General features: G+C 41.3%; 1 protein-coding gene across 9 annotated transcripts in view; it reads left to right on the plus strand.

Annotated features, from left to right (window-relative positions):
- The window catches only part of Unc5d (unc-5 netrin receptor D), a 546764-nt gene that overhangs the window by 529231 nt on the left and 6954 nt on the right, over positions 1-10579 (plus strand). The window lies entirely within an intron of this gene.

A 10579-nucleotide genomic window follows, 5' to 3' on the forward strand; every position in this document is an offset into this window, starting at 1 on the left:
AACAGATAGTTGTTGCCAAGTCCCTGTGTACCCTTGTGTGCTTCTGATTTTTAGGGTGAGCATATGAGTATTGTTACCTTGTTCTGCTTAACTGTCCATTTACAATATCAACAAAGAGTGTGCACCTGCAATGTCATGTCTTTCTAACCTCATACTGTAGGGAAATTGCAAACCACACTGGAGACTACATTTAGTGTCTTTTATGCCCGGACACTAATGAACATCAATTTTCATCACTTGAGCTAGCTACCCTCCTGGTGTCTATGGTCATGAGCCTTGTTGACTTGCTTATTTTCCTCTAATACCTCATCTCCAGGAATAAACTCCCTTGACATAAGGAATTCAAATACCTATTTTGTGGAAATTTTCCAACATAATGGCCAGAAAGCATTTTCATCAAATGTTAGTTGCTCACCTTGACATTACCACAATGAATAGGAAATTAGAACAGCGCGAATGTGTATAATCTACTTCTCTCTCGTCTTACCCAGATAACATATTCAACACAGTATGCAGCATTTCCTGCCTTCCTCTCTGTTCCTCAGCTTTGATCTTTAAAATCCTAACTGTGAACTGAAGGATCTCAAGCAGGGTCAGCACAGTTTCTGTAAGTGGCCACATAAGAACTAGTTAGGCCATGTAGAACCTGTTGCCAACAATTCAACAACTGTTCAACTTTCTGCCTCTGTAACATGAAGCTGCCAGGGGGAAACATGCCCACCCAAGTAGACATGACTATTCTAGTGAACTGTGCTTATATGAACAGGTAGTGTCTTGTATTTCCTCTCAGCCTGTTCTTCCCAGAGTCCTGACTTGCAGTAGTCCTTCCTCGTTGAATAATGCTTCCTTAAGCATTATTGTCAAGACATTGCCAGGAGCTGAGGATTCTCCTTCAGCCCTACTCCCAGCCTCCTTCAAGGTTTCTTCAAGGAGGAAAAGGCTGCTGATGCGAGGACTGACACGGATGCTATAAAGTACCTGGAGAAGCAGAATAGGAAAATTATTTGGAACCACCTGGTTGGTATCTGTTGCCTCAGCTCAGTCTCATCTTACAGAAATGCTCGGGTTTCTTTTATATTTTTGTTTAGACTACCCTCCTATTGCTAAAGAGATGCCATGACCAAGGCAACTTTTAAAAGAAAGCCTCTAATTGTGGTTTGACTATAGTTTCAGAGGGTTAGTCCATGAACCTCGTGGCACGGAGCATGGCAGTAGGTAGGCAGGCATGGTGCTAGAGCAGGAGCTGAGAGTTCACACCCAACCTGGAAGTTGCAGGCAGAGAGAGCAAGATTGGGCCAGGCATGGGCTCTTGAAATGTCAAACCTAATCCTGAGTGACACACATCCTTCAAAAATAGCCACACCCACTTTAACAAGGCCACACCTTCTAGTCCTTCTCAAAGAGTTCCACAAAGCAGGGAACCAGCATTCGAACATATGAGCCAATTGGGACCATCCTCAGTGAAGCCCCCAATAAGTACCAGAGATGTATATCCTCCTTCATACAAAGAAACATGTATGACAGAGCTTGAATGGAATCCATTTCTATTTCCTATTATGCAATATCAGATCACTGATTTAGCCCTCTCATAGTTAGGAATAACATGGTATAAAATTTGTACATCTGAACCATGGAAATGTATAATTGCCAAAATGCAGGCACACTGGGTAAGAACACTGTTTCGGGGTCAGAATAGAAAGATGAGCACAGAGGTGCATGTATGCTTTCTCTCACTTTGGTCACATGAGCTTTTACCCAACTCGTCCTTCCCTTTCACCTTCCCAAAGCATTGAACAGGTCCTAGTAATAGCCATCAAACACTGAAGAGAAGATTTTTCAAGAGAATAAAGGAAAATAATTGCTCTAATTTCTCTGTCAGTCCTGAAAACATTCCTTACTCTTCTTTGACAAACATAAATGTCAGTGTCGCTGATGATTATCTATGACTTTCTCTCTTTGTCTCTTTGTCTCTTTGTCTCTCTCTCTCTCTCTCTGTGTGTGTGTGTGTGTCTGTGTCTGTCTCTCTCTGTCTCTCTCTCTGTCTCTCTCTGTGTGTCTGTGTCTGTCTCTCTCTGTCTGTCTCTGTTTCTGTGTGTGTGTGTCTGTCTGTTTCTCTCTCTCTCTCTCTCTCTCTCTGTGTGTGTGTGTGTGTCTGTGTCTCTCTCTGTCTCTCTCTCTGTCTGTCTGTCTCTCTCTCTCTGTGTGTGTCTGTATCTGTCTCTCTCTGTCTCTCTCTCTCTGTCTCTCTCTCTCTCTCTCTGTGTGTCTGTGTCTGCCTCTGTCTCTCTCTCTCTCTCTGTCTGTCTCTGTTTCTCTCTGTGTGTCTGTCTCTGTTTCTCTCTCTCTCTCTGTGTATCTCTGTTTCTCTCTCTCTCTCTCTCTCACACACACACACACACACACACACACACACAGAGAGAGAGAGAGAGACAGAGACAGAGAGACAGAGAGACAGAGAGAGGAAAACAGGAATAAATCAAGGCTCAGTCCCTGGTTAGAATGAGACAGGATAGAGTATCTGGCCACATGGGTCATATCAAAACCTCTGCAGAGCTCAGTGAAGATCGCCATAGATGACTGTTACAGCTATCAGTGCTGTGAACAGGGCTGGCTCTTAGCACGCATACTTGCTACATGAACAAACATACAAGATTACATGCTTAGCCTATAATTTCAGCTATAGTAACTATCTATTGCTCTGGCCATATGTGATTACTGAGAGGTGGTAGGGAACATTGCTGAGTAATGATTGAATATCTGCTTCCCGTGCTGGATTGATGGCTCACTGCGCAAGAGCATTGCTGTTCTTGCAGAGGACTTGAATCAGTTTCTGGCAACTACAGCTCCAAGCTGGCTATAACTCATGTCCCAAGAGATCCAATGTCCTCCTTGTCACCAGGCAGGCACAGGGTGCACAGATACATATACAGGAATATACTCATATACAGAGAAATAAATAAATATTTAAAAAATACCTGCTTTGGCCAGCTGTATCACAGCATATCTAAACTGACATTATTTTGCATTTATGATACTTATTTCTAATTTACCATGAAACATGTATAGATGAAGCTGCCAAACTAGGAGAAATTCAAGAGATAATCCGTGAATAGTTGACATGGACTCTCTCACAGGACACTGTCCTTGATCCTTGATCTTGAGAAGACATTCTGTCTCTTCAGAAATAGAATGGACACAAACAAGGATCAAGGCAATTACTGGAAATGAATCTTAATAAGAAAACAAGCCACAAACCAAGTTGTCTTTTCTCCTATGCCTTTGTATGTGAAGCCTGTGACTAGATATTCCAGGCCTTGTGATTTCGACATTCTAGAAACTCTTGTGAGACCAAAGCTTGACTGAGTTGCCATGGGAACAGATGCATGTGATATGGCTGGATGAATAGAGGGGAAGCAGCCAAAGTAGAAGAAAATTACATCTTATTAACTGCCTTTCCCAAGGCCTTCTCTAATAGTAGACTTATCTTAAAATTTGGCCGCAATGCCAGAGAAACGTATTTCTTATTAGCCATCTAGTTCAAACAGATCAAATGCGTCTCAGGTGTTGGGTTCATGGGTGGCCCTGTAAAAGTGGAGAACTAATGAAAGTCCTCCAGCCTTGTGGCTGATAAATGGCAGGGTGACATCTTGTTTTCATTCCTCCGCAGCTTTCAGCAGGACCTTTAATGAGAAGCAGAGTCTTCTCGCATTGAGGTCGTATCTTTTCAGTCCCACTGTCCGCCCTCTTAATTGGAAGCTGCAGAGTAGTAAAATGTGGCCAGAGGGTGGATGGAAAGGACCCTGGGAGCCATAACCAGGCCTATTCATCTGGTCAGGAGAACTGCTCAGAATTCTCAAAGGTAGCAAAGTTCCAGAGCAGGCCTTGGAGGGGGAAGAGGGAGGGCAAGGGAGATGCCTGGAGATCCATCCAGGATGCATACTGAGCAGCAGCTCCTCCTTAGTTCCTGCTGCAAAATGTACTGTGTTTGCACCAGATAGAACATTCTCGGTTCTGAAGGCCGGAAGCCAGAGAGTACCTCCTCTACCTTTACAATTGCCGTTTCCGAATAAAGAAAAGAAATAAAAATTCTTTATGACATCTAGGAGAATGAATGCACAGGGCAATAGCATTACGGAGGTCCCTGGAGGTTAAATACAATGATGTTTAAATCAGATTTCCTGGTTCTAGTCCAGCGGACTGACTCGGGGGTCTGAAATCAGAAAAGCCCGTGAGGCCAGAGGGACCCAACGCAGCAAAGTCTTGGGTATTTGGGTTTCATTCTGCTGAAGTCAACGACTCATGAAAGTGCCTGCTGAGAGGAAGCAGAAAAGAGACAGCCCCGGGACAGGTTTAGCGGTGAACAAGCTGTGTGCGGATTGTAAGTGGCAGGTGTCCATCCTGAAGGCAGTGTGTTAAAGAAGCTTTTTCATATGATCTGGCGCTCCCACGGTTAACGCCAAGGGGCGATGACAAGGCATGGCTTTGAAAAGGGATGGCTCCAGGTTTTTATTTTACTTATTTATTTCTGGGCACTGGTAAGTTCACCATGATCTTTGAAGAAGTCAAATTCTCCCTTTAAACACAGTCCGTTGCTGAAAAGATGGGTGTGGCAGAACCCCACAGCCAGCCAGCCAGCCAGAAAGATTCCCTTCAGAAGCAGTATTAGAAACAGTACTGAAAGAAGCTAACAATGGTCGTCCGTCTGTAGATGGCATCTTAGAGTTGAATCACAGTGAAGATTTCACCTGATTTATCAGACTGCCTCGGAGATTGCATATCCTTTCAGGGATGTGTGAGGCTTGGTTGAAACTCATACCGAATCATTTGCAAAGTGAAAAAGTCTAAATATTTTACCCTTCCTTCATTGGTGGTCAGCCCTGAAAGCTTTTCTCTTAATGCATTGTGGTCCCGCTTTGCCCTTTGGCAAAACTGTCTCAAGGTGATTGAAGAAAATAATTGACTTGAAGTTGGATTATTTTTTTTCCCATGGCTATATTCCAATTCAAAGTAACGTTCAGGTTTTGATACGGTGATCTTTGCCACTGTTTCCTTTCCAAAAGCCAGAAATTGTCATGGGCATCCTGGGAGGAGTGAAACTGAAGCTTTTCAAAACAAACTGTAACTAGCTATGTTCTCATCTGGTAGTTCACAGGGACTTCTAGGCCCAGGGGCTTTCATACACTATCCAAAGAGTGAGGGTCCAGTCTTGTCTCTCTTTCCAGGAGGATATGACACATTAGGCAGAAAGGAACTCCAGGAGGGGCCAGGAAGATCAAATTAGCATGGTGGATCTGAACATGTCTTCAGCTGTGCCTATCCTTCCTGTTCTGCTCTCTGGCTGACAGAACTTGTCTCCTGCTCACTCAGTAGTAGTCATAGATGAGACTCCTCTTGCTTCACCTTGGCAGTGGCTTCGCTGCCTCTTGAGTTCCCTGCTAGCCAGAAGTTTGGAGATGGAAACATGATGAGCAGAGAGTAAATGGTTATGATCTATCTAGCCAATTACCGTTATTCGGTAGAAATGGCTTTTCTCTTCTATTTGCATTTAAAGAACTGTGTGGAGGGTTGCTTTGGGTCACATAAGAGGCTTTCATTAAATGAGGCAATTAGAATGATATCAGAGATACTAATATTGTTTCATTAGGACGGTGTTTCAATTCCCTACTCTATACTGTACTGTAGGATTATGCACTATTCTAGAAACAATGCTTTCTAATTTGTTAGACGGCTCAACTTTATTATTTATTTATTTTACTGATAAACTGTTCAGAAAGAAGATATTCCTAAAATAAGCATTTAAATGGCAAAAACAAGGTTGAGCTGGGTATAGATGTTTCTCCTCCTCCTCCTCTTTCTCCTCCTTCTCTTCCTCCTCTTCCTTCTCTTCCTCCTCCTTCTTGTCCTCCTCCTTCTCTTCCTCCTCCTTCTCTTCCTCCTCCTTCTCTTCCTCCTCCTCCTCCTTCTCATCCTTTTCCTCCTCCTCCTCCTTCTCTTCCTCCACCTCCTCTTCCTCCTCTTCCTCCACCTCCTCCTTCTTGAATGTAAACAAACTTTCACTTGCTGCCTTGGGGCTTACAGATATAAATGGCTGAATGTGTTGGTTGGAAACCCTAATCCTAAATGACATTATACCCTGTACCTAGTGGAAGAGTCTCCAATGCTAAGGATATTTGAGTGCAGCTCAAACTGTATGTTAGAGTATCATTCATTGGCACATTTATCATAGGAATATACAAAATCTTTTGAGGGTGGTATCTTGGCCCCTGTAGCCCAGCCATAAGTGAGTAAAGGCAAAGCTTTGTTGTCTAAGGGTTAGGAAAAAAGTTTCAAGGAAGTACAGTATGAGCTTGATAGCACTTTGGTACATTCCCTAGGGCTGAGATGGCCTCAGATACCAGCCTTCCCCTTACTCCAGGGCTGCTATCAACTTCTTCTTTGTTATTGAGAATACGCACAGATGTAAACTACTCTCCAAGGCATTGCTTTTGAGTTCTGTGGGGACTGAGTGTTCTAGACAATCTGAAAGCTCTCACTGTACTGTCTCTAGCTAGGGTCTCTTCAGTAGAACTAACCATGAGCTATACTAGTTATGATGACCCTATTTGGTGGAATTTAATTATAGTCTCTTAAACTCCTCCCTCAACGTATATACTTTAACTAATAATGGAGTTTCCATAAGTATTTCCAAACCTCTGATCCTAATCTGAATTCCATTCTCAATCTAACACAGTTATAAGTTGGAAGGTGTATTTTGGAAGTTAAGTAGATTACATGTTTAAGTGTGTGTTTTTATCAGGCGGCCCATGTGATACCATGTGCCAAACATGTGATACTGGTCAGGGTATCTCAACCTTGCCTTTCATACAAATTCCCAAATTATACACATGGCCAGGTCATGAGGAGGTCTACAAGATAAAATTAATCACAGAAGCAAAATGAAAAGGAACTCAGGTATATAGAAAACTCAAATGTTCAACAACACACAATTAATTAAATTTCATGGACCATCACTAACTCATGTACTTATTTATATAAATGTGTTTCATCATCTCAGTGTGACCCATACTTTCTGGTATCTTAGTGATTCTGAGAGTACCCAAAAGAGAACCAAGCCATTTGAGCCTAGAGCTCTGGGAAAATGACTTGAACTGAAAACCCAAAAGATTCTAAGTCAACTTCAAGTTGAGTGGTTAGGCCTTCTGTCTGAATGGTAAATGACATCTCTCAGGCACCACCAAAAATAGTTTTAGTTATCCAAATTACTTCAGTGGGTCAGAATTTGAAAAAAGCTACAAAGTTTAGTGAATCTGAAGTCTCTAAAATGAGCATAATAAAAGTGTTTCTAGAGAGAAAGAAAATGTATTTTCAGCCATTCTTCTGAATATTTAGAATTTTTTGTTTGGGGTAAGGTTTAGGCTTCATTTAAGAGAGGAAAGGATGGGGGATGGAGAGAGAGTGAGAAAAAAGAGAGAGAGAGAGAATAACCCCATGATGAGAGACAGAAGAAGAAAGGGAGTGACTAGAGAGACAGGGAGAAGCAACCAGTGACTCTCTTGGGAAACTGCTTAAAATCAACATGAATTCCATGTTTGACTAGTAATGTTTGCTAAATTGGTGCTTTTACCACCTGGTATCCAAATGCATGAGTCACTGTGAGGAAAAATGGAATTTATATATTAGGATCTGGATGATTTCAAAATTGCAGTATGAAGAAAGTCGGTTGAATATATGGGTCAAACACATTAAAAAAAAAATCACATTGCATTTGCTTATATGCAACCCACAAAACCACGTTATTATCTTTTAAGGACAGCCTGTTGCAATAAGAGTTTAGTTTAGTTTTTTCTACTTTTTTGTTTGTTTATTTGTTTGTTTGGGTTTTTTGTTTTTTGTTTGTTTGTTTGTTGCTATTTTACACAGGGAAGCAGAGTTTTCTCAAATGTCTGGTAAATAGCAAGGCAAATCAAATGATTAAGACTAATACAATTCTCTACTAAGATAAATGGAAACTTGGAATGTTTATGTATTATACTGAGTGCATTTGTGTAAATTCAAAGAATACGTGTAAAAGTGACTTCCAGAAGCACATTTCACTTGCTACGGTATGTTCAAAGATCTGTGCCAATTAAGAGATTTATTTTTGCCTCCTTTAGACATTCAGTTTCTTTAGGCCTAGGTACATATTCCACAGTACTTTCCACAGGGCTTCCCAGAACCATGCAGCTGATAGCAGGCACTGTCTAGTTTGTAGTGCTTTTTCTGAACTATGTACACAGAACTCCTATCCGATGTGGGCACCTGGATATTTTTAAGACTGACTGGGACCAAGATTCTCCACCCAAAAACCATATGCTTGATGATTTTCACTATTACATATTACAGTTTTTATCTGGAAGTGTCAAAGATCACTAAATATGTAATTAGTGATCATCTACGCTGGGCCTCAGCAACCGTGGGCATCTAGATTGCTTACTCAAAGGAAACACAAAGCATGCATCTCAGTCTTAACATTTTAGAATTAGCTCTCTACTGTAGCCCTCTAGTTGAGTCATAAGAGACAGCACAATGACCACAGGGCAAATCTGGCTAAAAAGTTTTTGTTTTCATTCATAAATGTATCAAGGAGGCAAACAGAGAGAGTAATGTTGTAAGAAAGGTAGAAAGAATGTGACAATAAAATTTCAGCTTTACTCCATAAAATTTTCCTAGAACACAGCTCTCATTCCCATGAACATTGTCTGTGGCCTCTTTTGTGGTATCATGGTAGAGTGCAGCAACTGCAGAGAGGCAGGCCATCTGAGATCCACAAAGCCAGAACTATTAACTATCTAGCTTCTGTAGGCTGGACAACCTCTGAAGTAGAACACTTGGTTTATTATGACTCTAGTCACAGTACAAAAACCCATTGTTGTTTAGTAGGAAACCAAAAACAGCAGCAGCCCTTAGTAAAATGGCAATAGTGGTGTTGTTCTTTTGGTTATAGATATTTTGTTTGTTGGGGAAAGGAGTCCTGGAGATGCAGCCCATGGCTAGGCTAGAAGTTGCTGGCTCTCCTTATATCCTGTTTCTTCTACCACTGAGCCACAACTCAGCCTGTGGTTGTTGCCTTTTTAACAATACTGGCGATCATAACAACTTTTATTTCTTCTAAGCATTGATATGGAAAGAGATGGCCCCACCTGCTAGCCCATGTCTACTTAGGCCTGGCCTCTAGGTGTGCCTACATTCCCACTATCTCTTCCAATTCTGAACTGCCTAAACCTCAGGAAACTGGATAGAGGGAGAGCCAGCGACTTCTAGAAACATCTCCCTGCAAACTGGAGAAAGTGGTAATATGTACCTCAAAGTTTTTAAATAAGAAGAACCATAATCCTTCCAAAGTACTCAAGCAGAATTTACTGTTTCTGTTAGCGTAGGCATTAACCACCATTTTTCATAAACAAAGCTGGGTTGTGGGTAGAACCAGTGAATTGGGCATGAACATGAGGAAGCAGAAGAAGACAAGAAAGCATCGGGGGAACTAGAGGTCAGTGTCAGTATCACTGAGCTGGCCTTGTCACTTCCTTCCTTAAAAATTACTTTTAGTTGAAGGTATGTGGAATAATTCTGTCATGTATGGTTTTTGATAACCAATTGTATGTAAACTGTGTGTATGTTTCCTATAAGTAGTCAAGTATGATTGGAAACTCATCTTCCCTGTTAACTGCTCTTTACAGGACCCCACTTTGTGATCATATGCTGGGAATACTGGTAGAAAGTGCTACGATATTCAAAATAGAAACTGTTCTGCAGACAGTTTCTTTCCAAAACACTAAAATTTCATTGGGAATGACATTTCTGTCCTTACTTTATAAGCCCCCATGAAAAACACTGACCTTTAGTCCTTTGTGTTGTCTTAGTCCTCATCATAGCAAAGTTATTGTCCAAAAGGTTAGGGTTCATTTTTTTCCCTTCATTGAAGATGCTATATCATCTTGAAAAGACATGGAAGAATCAATTACTCAGTTAATGTCAGCTAATGGATGTTGAATAAATGCCTGTCACAGTGTTATGATAAATGCTATGGAGGATTTGGCCAATGATTAAATATGATCTTTAGCATTCAGAGTTTTGTAGTCAAGAATGAAGACAGAGTAGGATGTTAGATGAAGGGGAAGTTTGTGTGTGTGTGTGTGTGTGTGTGTGTGTGTGTGTGTGTGTGTGTGTGTGTCTGTGTGTGTGTGTGTGAGAGAGAGAGAGAGAGAGAGAGAGGGAGAGAGAGAGAGAGAGAGAGAGAGAGAGAGAGAGAGAGAGATCTCCATAGCTTCATTGAGGTCATACTATGATACTATGATAGGTGCAAATGCAGGATTTCTTATGAAAATAGAATGTAGCAATGCAATATGTGTTCAAGATTTCAGAGACAGTTCCAAGTCCTTTACTGTGATACACGTCCTGGCATGCTAAGAAATAAATGAAGTCTATCCCCTAGAGTAGAAGGAGAAAGCTAGTGCATTCATCAACAGAAGAAACAACAAAGTGGAAGGGTCAAAAAAAAATCCTAGTGTAAGGGATCAACAACAAAAAATTCCTAAGTACC

This window comes from Rattus norvegicus, chromosome 16 (assembly GCF_036323735.1).
Source record: "Rattus norvegicus strain BN/NHsdMcwi chromosome 16, GRCr8, whole genome shotgun sequence".
In the NCBI taxonomy this organism is placed as follows: domain Eukaryota; kingdom Metazoa; phylum Chordata; class Mammalia; order Rodentia; family Muridae; genus Rattus; species Rattus norvegicus.